Source organism: Anser cygnoides, chromosome 1, assembly GCF_040182565.1.
Source record: "Anser cygnoides isolate HZ-2024a breed goose chromosome 1, Taihu_goose_T2T_genome, whole genome shotgun sequence".
Classification (NCBI taxonomy): Eukaryota; Metazoa; Chordata; class Aves; order Anseriformes; family Anatidae; genus Anser; species Anser cygnoides.
The window spans coordinates 46878958-46902922 of record NC_089873.1 but is presented as its reverse complement, the minus strand read 5'-3'; the positions used below and the strand labels follow the sequence as shown (position 1 = coordinate 46902922).

General features: G+C 38.0%; 1 protein-coding gene across 10 annotated transcripts in view; it reads right to left on the bottom strand.

The window, feature by feature from the left end:
* The window catches only part of ANKS1B (ankyrin repeat and sterile alpha motif domain containing 1B), a 441289-nt gene that overhangs the window by 88909 nt on the left and 328415 nt on the right, over positions 1-23965 (bottom strand). Inside the window, exon 1 of one of the 10 annotated variants that reach the window (XM_066994522.1) lies at positions 457-476. The exons of 8 other annotated variants lie outside the window; for them this stretch is intronic. The gene's annotated coding sequence lies outside the window, so the exon portion shown is untranslated. Of the gene's footprint in view, positions 1-146; positions 398-456; positions 477-23965 lie in introns of those variants that run through there. One more of the 10 variants, XM_066994516.1, reaches the window with a different exon arrangement.

Below are 23965 nucleotides of genomic sequence, written 5' to 3'. Positions count from 1 at the left end.
GGGGGGGAAGGCGCCGCGTCCCCGTCCCCGTCCCTCCGGGCCGCACGGCGGGGCGGGGGCGGCGCCCGGTGGCCCCGTGGCCGCCCCCCCCCCCCCCGCGTGCGCGCCCGGGGCTCGCCCGGCCCTCCCCTGCCCCCCGGTCTCACCTAGGAACGGCGGCGGCGGCGGCGGGGCTCAGCTGCCGAGCCCGGCGGGGGCGGGGAGGGATGGAGGGAGGGGAGAGGGGGGCGAGGGGGGGCCCCGGCGTGTGCTCGCAGCCGCTACCCCTCGGCGCTCAGCATCCTCCCCGCGCCCCGCGGTGAGTCAGGCAGGGAGAGCGCCGCGGAGCCGCGCACACCGGAGCCCCCGCCGCCCTCCCCGTCCAGCAGCAGCCGCCGCCGCCGCGCGCGCCCCCGCCGCTCCCCCCCCGCTCCCAACCTTGCGCGGGCGCGGGGGCGGGGGCGCGCGCGCGCTCACCGCTGCTCGGTGCGGTCCCGGCGCCGCGCGGGGCTGCGGCGGGCGGGGAGCTGCCGCGGCGCCTCCCCCCGGCCCCCGCCGTTACTATGGATATGCGGAGCCGGCGGATCCTCCGCGCCCACCCGCGCGGGCGGACCCGGAGCTCGCCCCCCCGCCTTCATCCCCCCGGGGACCGGGGGAGCCGCCGCGGAGCTCCGTTCCCGCCGCCGGCCCGCGGGCACCTCCCGCTGCTCCCCCGGCAAAACGTTTTTTTTTTTTTTTGTCTTTTTTTTTTTTTTTTTTTTAACACCAGCGTCTAAATAAATCTTAGCAGGGCTGGGATTCGTGCGGTAATAGGAACAAATAAGCATCCCACAGGATTGTTTACTTGAGTAAGTGCATCCCATTAAGCAGCCGCCGCGCTGCCTAATAAAGGGCACGGAGCGCAGAAGAGAACGCCCCTCCAATTTAACTTCGGGAAATGTCAGAGGACGGAGCCGCACTTTCGGTCCCCCATGGTGGCTCTTATCTCTCACTCTGCTTCCCCGAGGAAGCGAGACACTTGGTGGCTGAGTACATTATCAGGAAAGTTCAGCCCGTTGGGGCCAGATGAAACGTTTTGCCAAGTCAAAAAATTTGACTCCGTCCCGGCAGGCAAAGTGATCCGGCGGCTACGGTTCCTAAGGCAGGTGGCATCGCCCTGGCCTGCTCCCAGCAGAGCTATTGGAGCTGCCAGCCCGTGAGGTGACTCCCCTGGCTTTGGAGCCACCAAGCCTCAAGGAGAGGTGGCTTTGCCATAGCCTGTGAAATACAAAGCTTAATTAGAAAGTCAGAGAAAAATTAAGAGTGTCACTGTCCAGGCACAGCTGTACGCAGCAAAGTCACTGTGCTGAAATGTACAGTGCAAGAGGAAGCACGCGGCCGACTGATGTGGAAGCTGCTGACCTGGTACGCTGACGAGGTGCGCTTTTGAAGCGCACGTGCAGGGCAAGTCCACTGTCTACATTTCTCCAAGACATCTCATTGACTGAATGTGGCAACGTAATCCACGCGCCCTTTCATTCTGCATGCCCAGCTGCATGCATTTATAGAAAACTTCAAGCATGGGTAGCTTTGTGCTCCAAAATATCCCTCTCTGAGGCTCTTTCCCGTGTTTGACCCTCAGAGCTTTCATTAGGTCTTAAACCACCGCTAGGCTGAAATTCTCAAAAGCAAACCTTTCACGAAGTAAACGATCATACTCATAAATGGCTCACTTTGTTATAAACAGCATTGGTCGTGCAGCCCAGCCTCGCTCTCTCAACAAAAAGCCCCTTGGATGTGGGCATGTAGCCACCCAGTTCACCAGCTCATAGCAGGGCAGCTGGGTTCGCTGAGGTGCAACGCGGAGCTGATATCGAACACAGCACTACGTGTGTGAGCAAAGACAGCAGAGTAGGTTTTTCTACGAATTACTAATAGCAACTGTTGACTATTTAAGAGTTGAAAGGTTTGCTTAAAGCAGTAATGCAAGCTTCGATGTCGTAACTGAGTTTAGTTAACCAGCCCCGACAAATTAATGTCGGGGAACCTTCAGCTCAAAACTCAAAAAGCGCATTGCAGGAAGAGGTTTGGAAAGTTATTTTGATTTTAACTGGAGACTCTGCTTTTTCTCACAGCTCGTTTTTCAATAAAACCTTATAGATGCAGTCTGGTGTTTATGTAGATTTGATATAGTCCATACGGAGACAGACTGAACAGAATACAAAAGTTTAGTTTCATCCTGAATCAGGAGAAAACATAAACATTTTGAAATGTTTCCTGAGTAGAATTCCAAAGATTTAGACCGTAGGTATGAAAATGACCATTTCAAAACATTTCTTTTCCATTGTTTAAAAACATGTTAATGCAGGATAAAGTACCACGTCTAAATGACATCATTTTTTGTTCTGACATCAAGGCCTTTTTAAAGCTTGGCAGTATTTCCTTAAAATGTCTAATGATGGTTACAAGTTTGTCTAAATTTTTCTGGTACCTTGGAACCACTTCTCTAGCTCTCCAGCTAAGAAGGCTTTCTGCACAGTTCCATCTCTCTTTGTCCTGGATTGTGTGATCTGCATTTGTAAATTGAAATCAGATTTTCACTATAAATGGGATGTGATCCATTAACAGCTTTCTGAATTAGGAGCAATACCTTAATGGAATCTGAGCCAGAGGAGGAACAAGTTAAGGATGTCAGCGTGAGCCCGATGTGATGATGGCAGAGCGTGGTAGAAGTGCCAGCCGTTTTCTATACCTGCCATAAACTTCATTACCTCCACTGATTGTAACATATTGCAGACTACAGCAGCTCTGCATGAAGGAAGGAAGTGTGTAACAACCAGCAAATCCTAGGAAAGGATGAAGGTTTCTGGCAAGATGGTGAAATAAAGGGCATTTTTAGAAATGTAGAAGTTTGGTGAGGAGGCAAACATGAACCCAGATTGTTGGACTATGTTGAGAAGAAAGATCTGCACGATTTCAGAATGAGGTACGTCTCCCATTTTGCCACTCTTACCTTCACGGTGGCTGGATTCCTTTTGAGCTGACAGCTCTTTCTCTGAGGTCTGGCTGCCTGTAGCTGAGTAGGTGTCATGGCTGTGTCAGTGGTGAGTGAGACATATCTGCACCTGTGTGCTGCCACCAGCCAAAGACAGACATACCTCGTGCTCTCACCCTGCTCTTGTTTTGGAATCGAAGAGAAGTTTGGCTACCATGGATGCTGACAGGTCCAAATAAGTGAAGATAAAAATAAATGAAGTGCTGGACCATTTACCTCTGTCATGTCAGGAACGTATGGTAGGATACTTCACAGTCTGTTCTGTCAGAGATCTGTTACTATATAGGGAAAAATGTTGCCTCCCTCATTGCTGTGAACAGGCCATTTCTTCAGTTAACCTTCTTGTGAACGTTACAGGTTGGGCAGAAATGGGGTTGAGAGGCTGCAGTTTCAGCTTGAGGGCTACTTGGGCCACTGTGCGTTTCAACAAGTGTGGTGAATGTCTTTTCCTGAAGGCAGATTAATAACTTATTTTAGTACTGGGGATCTCGGTGGAAGGGGTAGGGATCCATTTAAAGAGTTTTAGCAAATACTTTTCAAAGCTCCAAAATCCTAGATATGTATGTAAAGGCCAAACTCTGTGATAGTATGGTTGGATCTGATCAGATCAGAAAAATGTTTTTATTTTCTTATGAATTCACTGTGCTTTTCATTGAAATGATCAGCAACGTATGCTGATGTGCTGATCACGGTCATGAAAGCTTGTTTCAACACTTCGTTTATGCACTCTGTAGATTACTACGAGGAGCTGCTCTGGTGGCCGTGATTTTTCCTGTAGGGAGCTAGGCAGCCTGCTTTCTCTTTTACAGCACTGGGACAATCCTGTCAGATTACCTGTTCTTTTTTATGAATGGCTTTAGAATTATTTAAACGCAAGCTTCCTCTGCAGTGGGCAATTTGTGGGCCTGGTTCTCTTAGCTGTTGTGATGCTGCAGGGAAACTTGTAGGTCCTAAAAGATGGAGAAAGGTGGATACCATGTTATCCTGTTATCCTCCTAACCTGGCAGCATTTTAGGATAAGCAGCAGTGACTCTACTAGAGTGTGTTAAAAAAAAAAAAAAGGGGGGGGGGGCTGTTCAGGAATTTTAAGATGACTAAGGCTAGTTGTTAACTAGCCTCATGGGAGAAGCCTACCATTATGACATTTGTATGAATCAAAAAATATCTGACCAGCAGGGTAGCACACTGAGGAAGTCTCCACTCCTGGCTAAAACTAGATCTGCTTTCCTATGCTTGTTTTTCTAGCTATACACACCTTGAAATCATTATGGAAACCACTTGTAGGCAAAAACATCAATGACCATGGAATCTATACCCAAGTAACCTCTACGTGAATGTAATGGAAACACCTAATACAAATGCAATGTCAGAAGTTGGAGCGTTAGGGTCATCAGATTATATTAGATTATTTCTGGAAAAGGATCATCATTCATCTATAGCAAAAAAGACCACATTAAATAAAGAAAACAGTTATCACATCCACAGAGTTGTTCACATGCCATATTTCCCAGGCTCAAGCCAACAGTATCACCACACTGCTCTTCAATGAAGAAGTAAAAACACTTAGATTTGCAGCAAAATGGCCTCTAGCAGTTACTTTTCCTACTGACAAACAATGTTACACATATCTTCAGGGAAAATGAAATCTGTTAGAACAAAGTGATAAAATTGTTTGCTACTTAAAATTCATTGTTAAAAACTTCTGGTTAAATTCATACTGAAAATTTTTAGTCATAGAAAATTATTATCCTCTAGTAATACAGTTTATTCCATGAAATTAAGTTGAAGCAGCTTCTTTTAAGCAAAATTTAACAATATTATATTCTGATTGTTCAAATAACTTCTCTGAAAGTTTGTGCTATTTTTTTTTTCTGAAAAGTTCTGCCTTATAACTTGACTCTTTGCTAGATATAAGTATTTGCTAATTTAAACTGCTTTGCTGATACAAAATAAAATTAATTCTTGTTTGTAAGTAGGAAAGAGATCTTCAATAAAAAGCAAGATAAAATTATTTTAAAGTATGTAAGAGAACTGTTTTTACAATCCTTTCTCAGATTCACATTAATCGATTTTGAATTCCCTGAATAGGGACCAAACAGATTGACTCCATACCATAGGTTACTGTAAGTACACATGAGCATAATAATATTCAGATATTGAAGTAAATAATTGCATAGGTATGTTTACTGAGCAAGAAAATCATATTGTGAAACCAGTAGATAAAAAAATATAATTAGAAATTTTTAGTAGCAAGTTATACTTTCAAAATAAGATGCCAATAGACCCTGTAGCTAAGGTTGAGTATACAGTTGAGAAAGGAAGCAGGGGAGAGGGATTTCTGCAAACAAGAGTTGCAAAAGTCTGTTATTGGACTTATGTATGACACATGGTCCTTAAAGAAAATTAAACTTGCAAGAAAGACTGCACTTGGAAAAATATATGTACCTAACAGTTGACAGAGACTGTAACTTCTAATAGTGCTGTAATAGATCAGGGCAAAATGAATGTACTAACTGCAAAGAGATGAAAAAGCTGTGTTAGCTTGGGTAAGAAGCAAGGACTTAAGTTTAAAGTGAGGAAGAGAAAGGAAGTTGTCATCTTTTGAACACAAAGACAACTCACAGAATGCTGTTTTAAGCAGGAAAGTCTCCTGAGGAATTTATTGCCAGTCCTGCAAGCTGGTTTTATTTTCAGCTCTGGGTCAGCACTCAGAGGATGGGATCTTGCTGTATAGGACAAACCCTTCTGATTGCTTTCCTTGAGGAGAAAACTTAAGAACTAGGAAGAAATCTAGCTATTATACTAACAACAGAATAGTCTTTATATATTTCGCTTACTTCCAGTCTCATAATTAGAAGCTCAAGATCCTATCTTTCAGAATAAATCTTCATTTTGAATTTTTTTTTCTTAAACTTGTACAGAGTTGAAGAGAAGTCTGAAGAAGCTGATAAATTTGGGCTATACGGTCTATTTGGAAATAGCAAATCCAAAGTTGTAAAGTTGTGTGTACATGGAGTTACTGCAGGATCCATACTCGAAGAGATAACTGGGGCTATCTTCTGAAACTGCTGGAAACTCTGCAGGAGCTCATGCTGCAGGCTGCTGGGGTTTGGGAAGGAATTTCACCAACAAACAGATTACACATCTTTAAAAGGAATAAAAATCCCCTCCTCCCCCCCCGCCCCCGATGTTCTTATGGGTCTATTAAAAAAAAAAAAAAAAAAAAAAAAAACATTAGTCAAAGACATCTAAGATCTGAATAAGACTTAAATGCGTGAATGGAGATGTCTGGTTCATACAGGTTGACACATCTGGTTCTCACGGTCTGAGAACTAATTAGTACCCGAGTGCCAAAGGAAGGAATAAATACAAACCACTTTAACCTGCCTTTAGATAAGGTGTCAAGAAATGAGCTGAGCAATTCCTGGGGACGATGGTGGTTATAGAATCATAGAATCATAAAGGTTGGAAAAGACCTCCAAGGTCATCTGGTCCAACTGTCCCCCAACCACCAATGTTACTCACTAAACCATGTCCCTAAGCACCAGGTCCAACCTTTTCTTAAACACCCCCAGGGTCGATGACAGCGGTTTCCCTGGGAAACCTGTTTCAATGCCTAACCACTCTTTCTGAGAAGAAATGTCTTCTAATTTCCAACCTAAAACTCCCCTGGCACAACTTGAGGCCATTCCCTCTTGTCCTAATGCTAGTTATCTGGGAGAAGAGGCTGACCCCCAGCTCCCCACACCTTCCTTTCAGGTAGTTGTAGAGAGCAATAAGGTCTCCCCCGAGCCTCCTTTTCTCCAGACTAAACAATCCCTGTTCCCTTGGCCTCTCCCCACAGGACCTGTGTTCCAGGCCCTTCACCAGCTTCATAGCCCTTCTCTGGACATGCTGCAGGGCCTTGATGTCCTTCTTGTAGTGAGGGGCCTAAAACTGAACATAGTACTCGAGGTGTGGCCTCACCAGAGCAGAGTACAGGGGGATGATCACCTCCCTGGTCCTGCTGGCTACACTGTTCCTGATACAAGTCAGGTTGCCGTTGGCCTTCTTGGCCACCTGGGCACACTGCTGGCTCATGTTCAGTCAAGCATTAACCAACACTCTTGATCCTTTCCCTCTGCACAGCTTTCCAGCCACTCAGCCCAAAGCCTGTAACATGAAATATTTGTGAACACAGTTTATCTGTAAGCAGAAGACAGCACAAGGGAGTTCTTGAGACAGTACAAGTTTTAGGCCTTTCCATTTTGCTTATTTCACTAAAACAGTCCAGAAGTCAGGAGACTGCAACCCAAATTGATACAAAAATAGCTTCTAAAAGTAACTTTTTTTAGGTTTCTACAAATAGTTTTCTGAAAGAAAATACAGTTTTCTGAAAGAAACTATTTGTAATTTGCCCATATACAATCTAGTTTGAAGCCTCTTTAATGTTCCTGTATGGAATATCCATATGACTATAAAGTATAATCTGATTTATGGTAGGTAAATGATTCTTGAAATTGTTAAAAGAAACAGAAATTTTGGAAAAGTACATAGAGACATTTTATTCTTGTGACCATGATGGTTTTTCTAACTTTGACTAACTAAAAAAGAAAATAAAGATGAATGAGTAGATATAATTTAATGAGTGATCAGAAGGCAAAGCAATGAAATAGAGTCAAAATCCTGACGAAGAAATTCATAAACTGGAATATTACCTCAGGACTGTAGAATAGAATCGTTGCTTCCTTATTATCAGATAACCAAACAGGGAACCATGAAATGAACGTACATGAATGTTAGTGTTTATGTTTTCTGGAGGAGAACAGAAGCAGTTATATGGTCTTGAACAGAAGTAAGGAGACGCATGGCTTATTGGATTGACTATCTTTGTGTAGAAGAAGAAAGCATGAAATAAAAGTTGCTTTGTTCTATTGTTTTCCTGTAAATATATTGTTTTCAAAACCTGTCATTCACAGCAGAAGGAATAATTGAGTTAGACAGCTAGTTGAAAAATACGACTTTTGAGCTGGATTGAAAGTAGTCTGAGATAATCTGAAAATACCATGAGACGATCAGCTCAGTAAAGTAAGAAAATTTCCTTTGATTTGGAAATGCACAGAGAAGATAATGGAACACTATATATATATTTTTAATGGTACTGTAAGATGGATATGCATTTGTTTAAAAAAAGTTTAATACTGAATATTTGTATTGGTGTCAAATGCCATGCTGCATAATAATTACTGCACTATAATGGTGGCCATAATATGTTGGCAATATACAAATATTAGATGCAAATGGTCTATTTCTGAGACTGCAGTGTAAAATTGGTCGATATACTATTAGAAGATTCTTAGATGGTTTATAAAGTAGAGTGATCAGAGTCAGAAGAGGATCAAAAGATAAGCAGGAACATTAATAAACAGCCTATTTGGATATCCTAAGTTACTGATAGACGTGGTTGCTTCTCAATTAACATGTTCCACTACAAAATACTGAATTTACAGTTGGAAAATCTAGTTGAAGCATTTTGTCCTGGGAGGATGTATTTTGAATAAGTAAAACAAAACAAAATACTCCATTTAAATCACTTTTTCTTTTTCAAGTCAACTTTTTCAAGTCAATAAAATACAAAAACTGAGTATCTTTCCAAACCAGTGACTTTCTCATGGGATCAATAATTAAGATTTCTTTATTTTCCCAGAAGGGTAGAGTCCCTCAAGGTCTGATTTCCACTACAGCATGAGATTCCTTCTGAACAAATATCACGGTCAATCAGAGAACTCAATAGACTACAGACTATTATGAAATATGTCTGTGGAGAGTGATCCCACAAGAAAATGAATACAGCAGGCTTCTAAATTACATTGCTACAATTTTGTTTTGATTGAAATTTCAAAACAAATATTTGGCTATGTCCAAATTAAACTATTTCAGAATATTTTCTCCATCAAATATTTGTATTGTTTCAGTTGCTCACTATGATTCAGACTTAAAAGAAAATTTAAATTATGGAATATTCACAGGATGAAGATTACATAATTTAATCAGTTTAGGATGAAAATTTAATACAATTTTAGAAATTAACGAAAGACCAAGATATGTTATAAAAATACAAAACCACAGTAATGATTCAGAAAATACCTATCTGTTAGAGCAGGAGGGATTGCTATATATTAAATGCAAAGCAAAGGTACAATGACCTTTAATTCTCTTCCCAGGATCCAATATAAATTGATGCTACATTAATAGTTCACACTGCTGCAGAAGAGATAAAATTGTTATTTTGCTGTATTAAGATATTGGCATTTCATACATAAGAATTTATGGCAACAGGGATTATTTAAGCTGATCACAGGAACACTGGTATAGAAGAAAGGTGATAATGTACATACTCCTGGGCTAATCAGTACATCGTCTCTTTCTTGTCCATGGTTACGCCTGACTGCCACTAGTAAACCGGGAGAATTTCAGAACTCTCTCAGCTGCTGTCTCTCTTAACATCACTCCTTTGCCTTCAAATTGTCCTTTCCCTTCTCCTTGTTTGTTGTGTCCTCTTTAGGCTCAGATATTATTTTTCATACCCTCTGAAAAAACTCAACCCAAGTACTGAGCAAGATGGCTATGCAGTACTAGACACTGATTAAAAGAACAAAGCACTGACTAGGGACACAGTGTTTAGAAGAGATGCACTCTAGCCAAGGAATTCAGATATTTGGGAAACAAGATCTACATGGGATTAAAGTGTTAAGCAAATTCCATCTCAAGGAAAATGACATAACAGGAACCATCTACAATTAATTAAAGGCATGTCATAAAGTAGGCCATTTTTCTGAATTAATCAAAGACAACTGAGGAACTCATTTAACACATAGAAGCGAAAATTTAGGTTAAACATTGGGAAAGGCTGTATAATATCTGAACAAATATTCGTGCCATCACTAGCTTAAACTGAAAAACCATTCAAGAAGTCTTATTTCTTGGGGGGATTCAGAAACAACTAGACCTCATGCTTTAGAAGAGAAAGCATCAGGAGACCCCTAGAGGTCATCTAAAGTCCACACAACCCTGTGGCTACCCTAACCTAAGGCTTTCCCTAAAAGGCAACAAAAATTGGAGACTGATTTACCCCTTGCATTGTATGCAATTAGACTGTATTTAAACCACCCTCTAGGTGCTTTAGACGTTTACTATTATATATACAAACCATTTATTTTCATAAATGTTTTGCTTCAAATACTGTTACATTAAGGACTTCCATGTAACCTTATAATATAAACAGAAAATGGTGAGTTATGGGCACGAGTGAATGAAAAGCAGGCTGAAAAGCCAGATTATCAAAGAATAAATTTGATTTTGTAAATAACAACTTTTGCAAGGCTGTAAAGATGGAATAAAAAACGCTATAAAATTGAATTGTGCATGACAGTGAGTACTTGGTCCCCAGTCTTGTAATATGAATTGTGGTGAGACAATCACACCCAGCATGTTGCAAAGCCCAGTCCCTCGTAACTGGCACTGTATGTTGCATATTTTCATCCATTCAAAAGGATTTCTAAGAAATTACTTTTTTATTAATTTATTTTTTAATCTATTGCACTTTCATTTTCTTTGGAGATCTTATGAACTTCTTTCTCACTTCTAATGAGCTTTTGTAGACAATGGGAATATATTTTTTCTTTTGAAATGCTGCCTGCTCTTCCCAAATGCATATTAGTCAGTGACAATTTTAGCAATCAGGTTTTTTTTTTTTTTTTTTTTCTGGTCAAGGTAAAATCTTGTAGATGCTTCAATTCATTATTTTCAGATAGCATTCATAATTACCTATCCAAATTATTTCTTGAGTTCAGCACAGTATTAACTACAAGGGCCAGAAGGGCTGTTAATTAGCTGTTAATTAAATCTGAAGGTCTGATAGTTCTTATGCATATGGTTCCAGCATTACATCGGCACTCCACAGTGAGCACGGCAGTAGGAATGAGGAAAGGCCCTCAAAAACAAAAAATCTGTTAGGAGATAAAGATGTCCACTAATTCGGAGCGGGGTGAATGCATGTATCAGGGAGTGGGCTTTTTAGAAAATTGTTTTCTACTTGTCTAACTTTTCTACTTTGTCTAACTTTTGTAAAAGTTTTTCTCAGCCATTCTCTTTCTTTTGTGTTGTTTCAGGCAGAAATGGGGCAAAATCCCTGGAAGCTTGCACCTCTCACCTCTTCCCTAATGGATACTGTTTTTTTTTTTTGTTTTTTTTTTTTTGTACCCAGAAAAATCTGGACAGACTAGAAAGAAACCTCCTTCATTTTCTCCCTCTTTTTTTTTTTTTTTTTTTTTTCAGGAGTGCATAATTTTGGTAGTTATTTTTTCCATTAGAATATGGCAAGATTTACTGGTTACAGTTTTCATCTTCACCTACAAATCTATAACAGCAGTGGCAGGTGGTGATAACAACACAATTGCTTTCAGGCTGTCAGAAAAGGTAGCTCTGAGATAATCAGCATTTTGAAGTTGTTTTTTCCAATCTGGAGCATGAAATCAAACTGCTTCTGTTTGCCATTGATACAGGAAGCTTTGTTGTTGATAAATATAATGTGTATAACCTTTTGCAGTATTTAAATAATGGATATATCAACTCATATTTACTTATGTAAAGCACTATGTCTTATCAAATAAATGACATCTTTTAGAGGCCAAAGCACTAAAGCCAACTATAACATAGAATCAATTTTAACAGTATATTTACTTCTGCTAAAATAACCTGAAGAAAAGAAGACAACCTTAAATAACCATATTGAGCTCAAATAGAAAATTGTAATGACATTTCTGAGACATAAACAATGTAATACTTTGAAAATTTGAATGGAGTTTGTCTTTTTTTTCCTTCATTATACCCTCCATTTTTGCCACATGCACGGAACAGATCTCAGCAAAGAAAGAATAATGGAATCACAGAACAGAATAAAATTACTCTTTACCAATCTGGAGAGTAGTATAGTGATTTAAGTAAGTGGGTCGTGCCACTGGAGCAACCCACCACAACTACAAAATTATTCAAAAGCAAAACATTCTCCTTAAAATCTGAGCCTAGAGAAGAACAGAGCCTTCTCAGACAAAAATAGCAGGGAAAATATGCTAATAGTTCAGTAAAGATGCTCAATCTGTTTTTAGTAGACAATTAAGGTGAAGAAAGCTTGTTCCTGCAAAACTACTTTTCTTCTTAGCTTTTCTTTAAAAGTTATTGAGATTTATGTAGAAATTAATTCAGCTTTACTACTTTTATACACGATTTTATAAAACCACAAAGTGTTGTGTTATCTGTAATTTTTTTGTTGTTGTTATCTAATGTTGCGTTATCAACAGTGACTAAATCAGCATCTCTGCATTTTCTCTCCCCTGTGTCAGCAGTAGCTGAAATAGTGATTAATGGTATCACACGTATTACTGGGGGAAAACTTATACTAACTTCTGCCACCTATATGCTTGGGCCCAATGATAATAGCTGAGTTCTAGAATTACAGTTCTCACATGAAAAACTAACTTTTGATGCTATTTTAGACATATAAACTATATTTCCTTACCTCTTTTACCAGAATAAAAACACAGTAATCTTTCAACCTTGGAAAAACAATTTGCTGCTCCATATTTTTCATATTTCAGGAGAAAAATTAAGTTCCCTTTACGTCTTTCCCTGCATTCTTTGTTACCTGCACTATAGTACTGTCTAGTGGAGCACTTCACTTATTTGTCTAGCCAGGCCCATTGCCAAACAAGCTAACAACAAACAAACAAACAAAAACCCAAACCTGTAATAAATTAAGTATCCTGATGGATTTCAGTAATACTCCACGTATACTCACAGTTATATATTTTTCTAATGTCTTGGATAAAAAAGAAATAAAGGAAAGAAAAGCATGACAGCACCAGGATAGCATTCTGTCTTAAAAATGCGTGGACAGTCAAAGGATACTTTAAATTAGCTCTTAAGCAATGACAGCAACAGCAAAGGCTAATCACATTGCCTGACTCTAAGATCAGAGCAGAGAATTGCCAAGAGCAAATCAGTCCAGGCTGGGGTGAGGGTGGTCTTCATGAAGTAAAAGATTGCCTTTCCAGGAAGCAACTAATTCAGTTAGAGAGGGAAACTGGATGATTCTCTTTCATGGAAATATTTTGCCTTATCAGGTTTGGATAAACAGAGGCAATCACAGAGAATATTTAATGTTATTCTCCAGACAAACCTGATGAGTAAAAAATGTTTCAAATCAGTTAATTAATTGCTATTATGGTTCTCCAGTAAAGCCCAGTTTTGAGATAAGAAAGCAAGAGAATCTTCATTCAAGAAGGAGCTTCCAGTAAGAACTCTCCTTGAAAAAGATGTTCCTGATTCTGGTGGAAAGACTGGATAACTAAGATAGCTGAAATGCTACTGTAAGACATTTTGTGTGTCTCACATGACAATGAATTCCTCAGCACCTCTAAATGAGTGTTAATTGACATCGTTTTCTTACAATCCAGCTAGCTGTTCAACATTTCTGTCTGTCTGTGCTGAAAACTTCACTTGGTTTATGAGTGAACAAGGTTGGTCCTGGAAATGGTGACTTAATCTGAGGTCATGGTTACATATTTTTTAGGGCTATGGAGCACACCTTTACTGACAAAAGATAAAATAACAATAATAATAAAAAAAATCACCAAAACCACCGGTGTCAAACTAGTTAGAAAACAGCTAATGCTACCTGATAGGCAATAGACATTTTCAGTATCATTGTGTCAGTTTTTAGAGGATCTTTTCTACTGTAAATGAGGGAAAAATGTACTGGGTGTGTTGAAGTCTACACGCTGCTGCAGCATGCATGAGGAAATCTCACTGATCACAATGAAAAATCTCTTTTTTGATGCTATATTTCTTCCCATTTTATCTCCTCCATTACAGAGCAGCCAGCCCTCACTGAGCCCTGACAAAAACAGGAAACAGGAAACATATCATATGATTTCAAGGTAATATTTACTTTCCTGATAAGCCTCTACCAATTTTTGAAAACCAAAAGCACTCAAAATAGACTATTCAGGACATAAATGTTTAAGTGCTTTATATTTTTAGAGATTATTGCAGGTTACAGTCTGTTAGAATGGTAGTTAAACAGGTTTTAAATTTATCACTTGGATTGTGTAGTTGTCAGATCTTAATAATTGCAGTCCTCTTTATTTTGATGGATGTCCTGTAAGGAAAACCCATAACACTGCACAAAATGTTTCTAGTGGTTTAATGAACGGTACTCTTCCTTGTGAGTAAATAACAAATTAGCAAACAAACCACAGACCACATTATATAAACATTATACCTAATTAGTTGCTGTTGTAAGGGGATTTTTTTTTTAAGTTTCTCAGAAAGCAGATTAATTTTTCTTACTGAGTCATATTTTGGATAATTTGACTCACTATGTTCAATAAATTACCTAAATTGTGTAATTCTCATACTTTTTCATATGATACATTAATAACCCTTTTATCATTATCATTTTTTCCTGTTATCTTCAATTCTTTTTCTGCCTATCTTACACAACTGTTTTCTGCTTCTTGCATTCCATGATCTGCATTCAAGACTTTAAAAAAAATCCATTTTAAATAATAGAAAAGGCAGTTATGTTAAAATAGATATGAAATGAGTATAAATCAGATAATTGAATGAAACACTTGTTCTTAATTACAAGTCAGAATTTATTAAAGTTCCTAATGAGATATCAAGGAGTTTGGTGAAAATGTACTAATATTTTACCACTTCTATTGATTTACTAGAATTTAAATTATTACATTTATCTAGAGGAATTTTGGTAAAGGAATATGTATACTCACAGGTAGTTATTCTATCAAGTTTATCGAAGCGTTTGAGATTAAATTTCAGTACTGATAAAACACAAAAATACTGATGCAAAGATCAGAACATATTAATACAATGGATAGAGAAAAATCAGCAGCAGTGTGACCCTATTTTACAGTTACTCTTTGAATAATCACTGAAATAAACAGGACTGATCCTGCACATGTTTTCAGGAGAAAAGCTTAAGGTGGTAAAAAAGTACCAGCAGCAAAGGGCAAACTGAATACATGTAAACAGTTGCTGGGAACTCTGTGCTAGTCTGAAATGACTTTTTATTACTTCTTCCAAACTATTAGAGGGTTTAACCACTTGGGAAATTTTCATTAGTTGTTGAAAAAAATGCCATCAGCCAGCTTCTCTTTTCCAGTAAGGGATTCCTCTCAAGAAACTCTGTGTAGCTACTGGCTTTGATCTCTGTTCCATTAATCCAGTCTCATGCTTCCTCTCAAAGCATCTGATAACATCCACTTTATGATAAAAATAATTTAACCACCAAATGAGAACTCCCCTGATAAATGTAGAGATTCTGGATGTTATTAAAAACGTGATAGAATATAGTAAAAATTACAATGAAACACACCCTTTTAACATCTGAAATAAGAATTACAGATTGTATTACAAAACAAAGCATTAAAAAAGGCAGATGGCACAAAAAAGCAATCACAATAAATGTGACCAAGAGTTAAAGAAACATTTTTGGAATAGTATCTCAAGATCTGGTAAAAATTGGAAATGATAGAATGAGAATTTTGTTAACAGTGAAGATGTCTGGCATCCAAGATAAATTGAAAGATACAATCAATTTCTGTCCTAAATTTCATGGTAGGAACCCTAAAAAGTTGAAGGTCATGGAAGCCCAAACAGCAGACATCTGAGGTCCACAAAATCAATGCTCCATATGGAGGCTTGACTTGAAAATTAAGACATTTAAGTGACAAGTTTCACATGCTGAAATTATACATACCTGTAGTTTTTAGTACGAAAAAATCTTTTAGAGAAAAAAAAAAAAGGGATTATCTGCTAAGGAACATCAGTGTAACAATATATCCTCAAGATGTGCTTGCTCATGTTTACAAGCCTAATTTATTTACTCTCTACAGTGGTGTGCTGCTGGCCAACCAGAGTACTTTAGGTTGTTTTACTGGTCTTACTGTCTTTTGTGGTAGATTTTTTCCTGATTTTTGCTCTTCTCGGCTGAAATATCCATGTAGTATGTTTATTTTCCTAACCCCCACAAGATATTGCAATAATGGTTTTACATTTCTATCTAATATCAACTTCACTTTTGTGTGTGTGTGCTCATTGTCCATGGACATTTGAACCATATTCTCTTTTGTTATTTTGTCTTTAATATTATTTTCTCTATCTCTAACTTTTATAAATTAATTTAATGTTGAAAGTAAAAAATGTTAATGTCCAATTAACTCTCTGTTAATACAAGGCTATTACCTATATTTTTTTTGTTTTGTCCAGCCTAAATTAAAAGGACCCCAAATGGGGAATTTTCAGCCACTTCCAGAAGTCTTACACACTGTATCTCTAAGACCTCATTGATAATTAACTCTGTTCTTCTTTTACTAATATTATGTCTTTGCTGCCACATACGCCTTTGTGAACAAAATCCAATCCTTCTCCTTCTTTCACATTTTAGTCATTTGCAGACTATTATGTTCCTATTCATGTATGAAAAGTTATACAAATATTCCCCAAATCTGCACCCGTAAGTCAAGCAAGATCTATTTTGTGCTTTATAATTTTTGTATTTTGTCTCTCAAGCTAAAGGTTTATTTGCTTCACTCTGTTTTTTGTTGCTGTTATTTCCCTGAAAATGTTGTTTTCATAATAAAACCTTATATTATTTTTGCACCATATTTCTATAGAGATGATTCAAAGTAAGACAGCTGCCTTCCTAGCCTCTAATAAAATTTTCAATTTGCTATAGCTAAAGCACATTTATAAAGCTGAGTGAAACCACTGTTTTATCAGATTCACCAATAAATACAACCACCTAAGGAACAAAAGATAAAATCTAACATTTAGCCAACCACTAGAACCACTGAGAACTACCACTGAAGAAATTATAGAAGACCTATGGTAGAAGACAAACTACAAAGTGAGTATGACCAAATGTTTCCAATGCAAACAGGTGTGCTAGATCTATAGTAGAAAGACAGAAAGAAAGCAGACAAGAATCCCTAATAAGTATGCTATATATACTGCGATCATATCATTTGCCACTATTAACTTCTACAGCAGGAAAAGCAGACATTTAAATAAAATCATATTGCAGACTGACTATTTGTTGAGGGTTTTCTGAATGCAGAAAGCTGAACTCTGTCATGGCAGCTCTCTTCAAAGTCCCATATTCATTTGTGTCCCCCCTTCCCTGTCCTCTTCCTTGTTTTTCTTCCCCATCCCTAGGACCTAAAGAAACATTTTCTTTAGAACACCAGAGATGCTCTTTGCCCAGGGTAACCTCTGGCCACAAAAAGGGCAAGACAGAAAATTTATGTCATTATTAAATGGAATGTTTTCAGTGTTCTGAAAAAGAAGGCAAGGAAGAAAATTGGCACAAATTAGCCAGTTTGGATAATAATAATAATAATGAGGTATAACAGACTAGTCTGAAAGTGACAGTTATTTTTGACACATAGTGGACAGTTGAGGAAAAGTAAATGAAGAAGGAAGAGCAAACCCAGCAATTTGCTACTTTGTGGTGCTTAATTACCACTCCCAGCTTACTTCCTGCCAGAACAGGGAGGAATCATGCTGCTGCTTTTGGCAGAGATTTGTTCCTTGACACCCCAAAATGGAGCAGCCACTTTTGGCAGGTCTTCTTAGAAGGTAATCCAAGTAAGTCACTACACTTTCCATGCTATCTACAGAAGTGAAGAAGGAATAGTATTCACCTGTTATAGTGAAGAAAACACTTGGGGGTTTCCTATACTGAACATGAACCAAAGTTCAAGTGCTGGAAGTAGTTAACAAAAAAGTCACAATCCAGAGTTCATAGAATCTTAGTATCATAAGATTCTATGAGGTTTGGGTTGGAAGGAGCCCTTAAAGGTCATTAACTCCCCTGCCATGAGCAGGGACATCTTTTGACTAGATCAGGTTTCTCAAAGCCGCATCCAGCCCAGGTCTGAACATTTCCGATGATGGCGCATCCACAAGTACACTGGGCAACCTGTTCCAGTGTCTAAACATCCTTAACATGAACATTTTCTTATGCCCAATCTAAATCTATCTTTCAATTTAAAACCATTGCCCCTTGTCCTGTCACTACAGGTCCTGGTAAAAAGTCTTCATCTTATGAGCGCCCTTTTGAAAAGCTGCAATAAGGTTTCCTTGGAGCCTCCTCCTCTCTAGGATGAACAATCCCAGTTTACTAAATCTTTCTTCATAGGCGAAGCATTCCAGCCCTCTATTTAACAGGTCCATGCCTTGCTTGTGCTGGGGACCACAGATATGGGTGCAGTACTCCCGGTGGGCTCTCACCAGAGCATGACAGATTGGGAGAATCACTCCCCTTAACAATTGCCCATGGTTTTTTGTTGTTGTTGTTTGTTTGTTTGTTTGTTTGTTTTTAAGCATGTACTGCTGGCTCATAACCATTTTTTCATCAACCAGTATCCCCAGGTCCTTCTCTGCAGGGCTGCTCTCAATCAGTTCACCACCCAGTCTGTACTAATACCGCAGACTGACCCAACCCAGACGCAGGACCTTGCATATGGTCTGGTTGACCTTCATGAAGTTCATATGGGCCTGCTCCTCAAGCCTCTGAATGTCCATCTTGATGGTATCCATTCCCTCTAGTGTACCAACTGCACCACTCAGCTTGGAGGTGGTGAGGAAATTGCAAGGGAAATTCCCCACTTGTGAGGGAGTTGTAAGAGACAGTATCTTGGGTTTTTGCAGGACCACTGAAAACTTAATTCTTTATTGACAGAATTATTAAGATAGTAGGAGAAGTAAAAGCACAAGAACAAAATTTTCATTAAGCCTTCATTCAAGTCATTAGAAAGATTGAAGCAAAAAAATGTTACTTTTCTTTAGAACAGAACTCCTTCCAATACCCCATTTGTTGTGCTGTATGTATCCCTGCTGTAGTGGGGTCATATAGGCACGCAGTTACACAAACCACCTGTGAAAACTGACTGCTTTGGTAGGCCAAAACTGACTGAAGATGTTAGAATTAAACAATAAGTTTATTTTATTATTCTAATTTCTATGGGGATACTTGCCTAACAGTAAGTTATACAAAAACTCAAGCAAACTACTGTGCAATAACAACTACCCTAGTCAAATGACAAAATATTTGCCACATTGAATTGTTATTGCACGATAATTATCAGAAATTAATTTAAGTCATTTAAAATGTTTTCATTCACTATAAATCACTCTGAGAATGGCTAAAGCACATTTTAATCAACACACGTCATCCTTTGTATGTATTAGTTGGCCTAAGGTATTATGGCAGGTACACCATAAAGATTCATGCCCGCATAGCAGGAGCCATGTCCAGGTCCATCACGGAATGAAAACTCGCCTTATTCCACACAGCACAACAAACACCACAAATCCAAGGGTTTTGCCTTTGCCAATGACCTTTATCCAAGTCCTGGATATGTCAGAATAAATTATTAAAGGCCAAATGCTCCTATCTGAATAGATAACTCACTTTATTTATTTTTTCTCATTTCATTAATGTATAGATTTCACATCAAATTTACTGGGATAATTTCACCAGCATGTGTAATTCAAAATACTTTCACATCAGCAAAGAAATTTGGGGAAAATACCTCAACTCTTCTAGTCTTTATCCATGAGGAGCCATAGTAACCTGATGCTTTCAGAAGAAGGTATTCTTAAATTATGAGCATCTGTGTTCTCTCTTCTATGTTAAATAACACTTGTCTGCCTTTTCCCCAATGTGAGTGAGATGGTTTGCTCATCTTTACTTCATTCTTCTGAGTGACAGTAAAAAGCAGAAATGATTCCTAAATCCAAATACCTGTACCAACAGTGAGCTGCTGTTCAGAATACTATTTGCAACTTTCAGATTGTATTCCTTCGTTTCCCTTTTTTTTTTTGATAGACATTTAGTACTTAAACATAGAGGTAAACTGTTACTCATAATTCTCAAAGCTTAAAATTAAGAACTTCTTTTAACTTCACTTTGCAAACATAGGTAGACTTGCTGCATAATTTTTCTTGTTTTATATATTACTTTTTTTTTTCTACCCAGCTATAATGTTTTTTGAAATAAAGTTAAAGTTCTGGAAAAGAAGAACTGTGCAGAATATATACTAACATATGCCAATGAGCATAAATAACTTCAAAATCAAGCTGAGAAAAATCAATGCATCCAGTAACACAAATTGACAAGATATGTGAAATGCAAATTTAAAACAGAAGTTATTTCTGATGCATCCAATAGCATGCCACAATGACTATATTTTGTAAACTCCTACATTCAATGTATTATTATTTGATCCTCCAAAGAATATATTAATCAATTATAGCCTCTACATATCTGGAAACATCTGGCATATATGCTTCCAAATACAAAAAGAGTAAACAATGGTCTTACAAACTGAATACAACCCATAAAAGGGAAGCAGTAAAAACACCAGGATGCATACTAAATATAAAACATGCCAAGTAAACCAGATAATTTCCTACAGTAGACAGCATTGTCAGTTCCTGTCCACAGCCTATTTAGCAATCACTTTTTCTTATTATCTGTCTTTCACAGTCCCAGTTTTAGCAGGGGTGCAGTATCTCCCTCTGGGTTTATTCCTCTGAATGTGGTGACCCAAAGCAAGTCAGTGAGAACCACAAGCACTTCAAAAATTGCTGAGCACTTTGCAGAACTGAAATTGTTGAGTGCCCAGGCAAGACTCTGACAATGTGAAACACAGGTCATCATCCCCACAGAATACATCTGCACTGTCAACAGTGATACGCTGCGTACTTAGTTGGAATCAGTCTGGTTTTGAGCATTTATTTTTTGTTGTAGCTAGGTTCTGAATTTCTGCCACATTCTCTCTTTGTACTACAGGAATGTTTATTATTACATAACTGTCAAAGGAAAACAGCTGCATTTTGTGGGAAAATAGTGATTTAAATACCTAAGGCACCCACCTCCTGTCAGACCATAACACAAATTCCAATCCCCCTCCATCAATACCAATGAAGACACCATAGATCCCAAATTCTTCCCTTTCTGACAATATTTTAAGCAGCTTAGTTAAACCAATCTACTGTTTTTAAAAGGGTGGTTGGTGAATTCTAATTCATTATGTTTTAATGACATCTGTTCATATCTGGATTGGACATCACAAGAACAATGTTTAAACTGAGCAACAGCATTCTAGAATATAGGATCAATAGTTTTAGTTTGGTGACATTTTTCAATAAAAAAAAATCTCCGAGCTACTATGTGATTTGCTTTTACATGAATCCATGCCCGTGCCATTTAAAAGAAAAAAGAAACAAAGAAAAAGAAAAAAAAAGTTGTTCCCATAACCCCAAAATAATCTGTTTAAAACTAATTATTTTCTTTGCCTTATCACGATGAAGGCTTAGCACCAATGTCATTCTCAGGCTTCTCAATTTAAAGATGAAAGGGCATGCAGATGCCAAATGCTTATCCCTACAGGTGAAGAAGTGTCCATGTTGCCCAGTAGTAACTCTTTGGGGAAACTACTTAGTGTTAATGGGCTCCCAATAGAATCCTGTTTTCCTAGACCAGGAGTCAGTGATAAACATTAAAATGTTATTTAGGATCTTGTCCACAACAGCAGTTTCAGAAAGAGCAAAGCAAGAATTTTAAATTGGGAACCTGAGGAGCTCTTCTGAGGCACATTTTATTACCCATATATTCTGTAAAATACTGTGATCAAGTTTTCCTTGAACTTCAGGGGATAAATCATGAACAGAACACGAATGTTGCTTTAGCTTTTAGAAAGAATGAAAGCGTAAGTGAAAAGTTCTGTCATTGGAGGAGGAGAGGAAGGGGAAGGGATGACTAAGCCCTGCAGTTCTGGCACATTAAGGGTAGGGGAGAACTGTCCTGAAGCAGGAAAACAATAACCTAAAAAATAAGAAGAAAAGAAAAGTTATTAAAACAGGCAGAAGAATTCTTCTTTATTTGACTGTTAGTTCAGTTCATAATTGGAAGATTTTTAAATAATATGTTTAAATATATTATTGAATGGTTATTTAAATATTTAAATAACCATTTTAAAATAAGAACTGTGTATATTCTATGGATTTACAATAACAATAATATTTCAGCGGGTATTTTTCTAATTGTGAAAAGAGTTCCAGGGCACGTACTGGGCAAAATGTCACTGAAAAGAACTTCAGTAGTTTCTGCTGTTAGCTCAAGGTCTAGGCATGGCAGACTTTCATAATAAAATATATGCTACTATGCCTTCCTGCAGAAATTTCAGCAGTGAGAAAAAAATCTTAGAAATTAAATATTTAGCTGCTAGCATGACAAGAGTTAGTTAAGAAATTAAACAAACTGGATGATGTACAAAGAATAAACAGACTTTTTTTTCTTCAGAAAAGCTTTTTTAATTAAAAATAAACAAACTTGCATTTGATAAAGCAGATAAATTTCTTTAACAGCTATATTTATTATCACCCTCACTTCATGCTTGCAACAGAAAACTTTCAGTAGAGAGGGGTTCAGATGTCATCTCCAAGGAAACTAATTGCATAATGAGCTGATGGGTTTCAGGAAGATATCATTACTTTTCCTTCCTGTTGCCATGGGCTTTGGACGATGCCCATATTGAGTTATTAAAAAAGAAAAAAGCAACCACAACAACAACAACAACAACAAAAACAAACAACTTATTGCTGAAAATTTTCATGTTATTTGATTAACTACTGGAATAAAGAAATGTATTGTTATCGTTTTCTACTAATCAGACAGTATATGCAGTGTTAGGAAGAGAGAACTATTTTAAAGTGCTCTAAAGTAAAATATTATTTTCTATTTAGATCATGAATTGAACTGACAAAATTATGTTAGTGCTTTGGCTGACCTTCTCTGATAGCTAGTTTCTTCATATTTAAGAAAGCATTTTGAAGTTGTTGTTGAAGTGCTTCTGCTGGCTTCTATTGAATCACTATACTGAAATGTTAAGTTTTATTGAAAACTGAATGTTTGTTACGCACAAAAAATATATGTATATATGTGATTATGTGAAAATCTTAGAGGGTTATTTTTTCTGCAAAGTTAATAGTAAACATTTCAGCAAAAGGAGTCTTTTATCAAAATGCAGGTCTTGTCTATACGTTGAAGATTTTCATAGAACAAACCAATCATTTTTGTCCTTTGTCAAATTCTGTCCTGCACTGGTTTATTTTATAATGATTTATGTTGTTGTAACTCTTTTAATTATCAATTCAAGTAGTCCTTGCTACCATTATTCCAAACTGCATTGCTCCACATCTGGTCTCCTCTGCTTAGGGAACTGTGTGCTCTCTTCTGCTCTATGATCCCCTTCATCCTAAGTCATAGTCCCATCTTTTTAAATGTAGATATATCCAAAATTGGCAGCTTGTAATTCTAGCTTGTGACAAGGTCATCAACTGTGAATCTGCTAAATGCATAAGTCCCGTGCTTCTTAACAGCCATGAAAAGATGCTGTTGTTTCACACTTTGGAGAAGAGGCATATATTTTACTTTGCGTTATGTATTTTCTAGCACATTACAGCAAACAAAAAATTCCTATGGGGCCTTGTCAAAGAACTCATGGAGAACTACAGAATATCAAAGACAAAATACCCTTTCTCAGTGCACCAGTCTATTTGCACATGCACTGCACTGGACCAGATTTTCACCTGGCAGTAACCACAGAACCACAATGAGTATTGAGTATTTGGGGTTTGACCTGCAATAAATCATACATTCCTTTGACACCATTTAAGTGACCAGAGTCCAACCAAGTGAAATGTCTGCATTTGGCTGTCTTCATCCTGTTATCTATCCACTAAGAGTATGAACATTTGATAGTCTATAAGAAAGTCAATTGACAATACTGCGGAAAGTCTCTAATCCTGTTGGTACAAAGT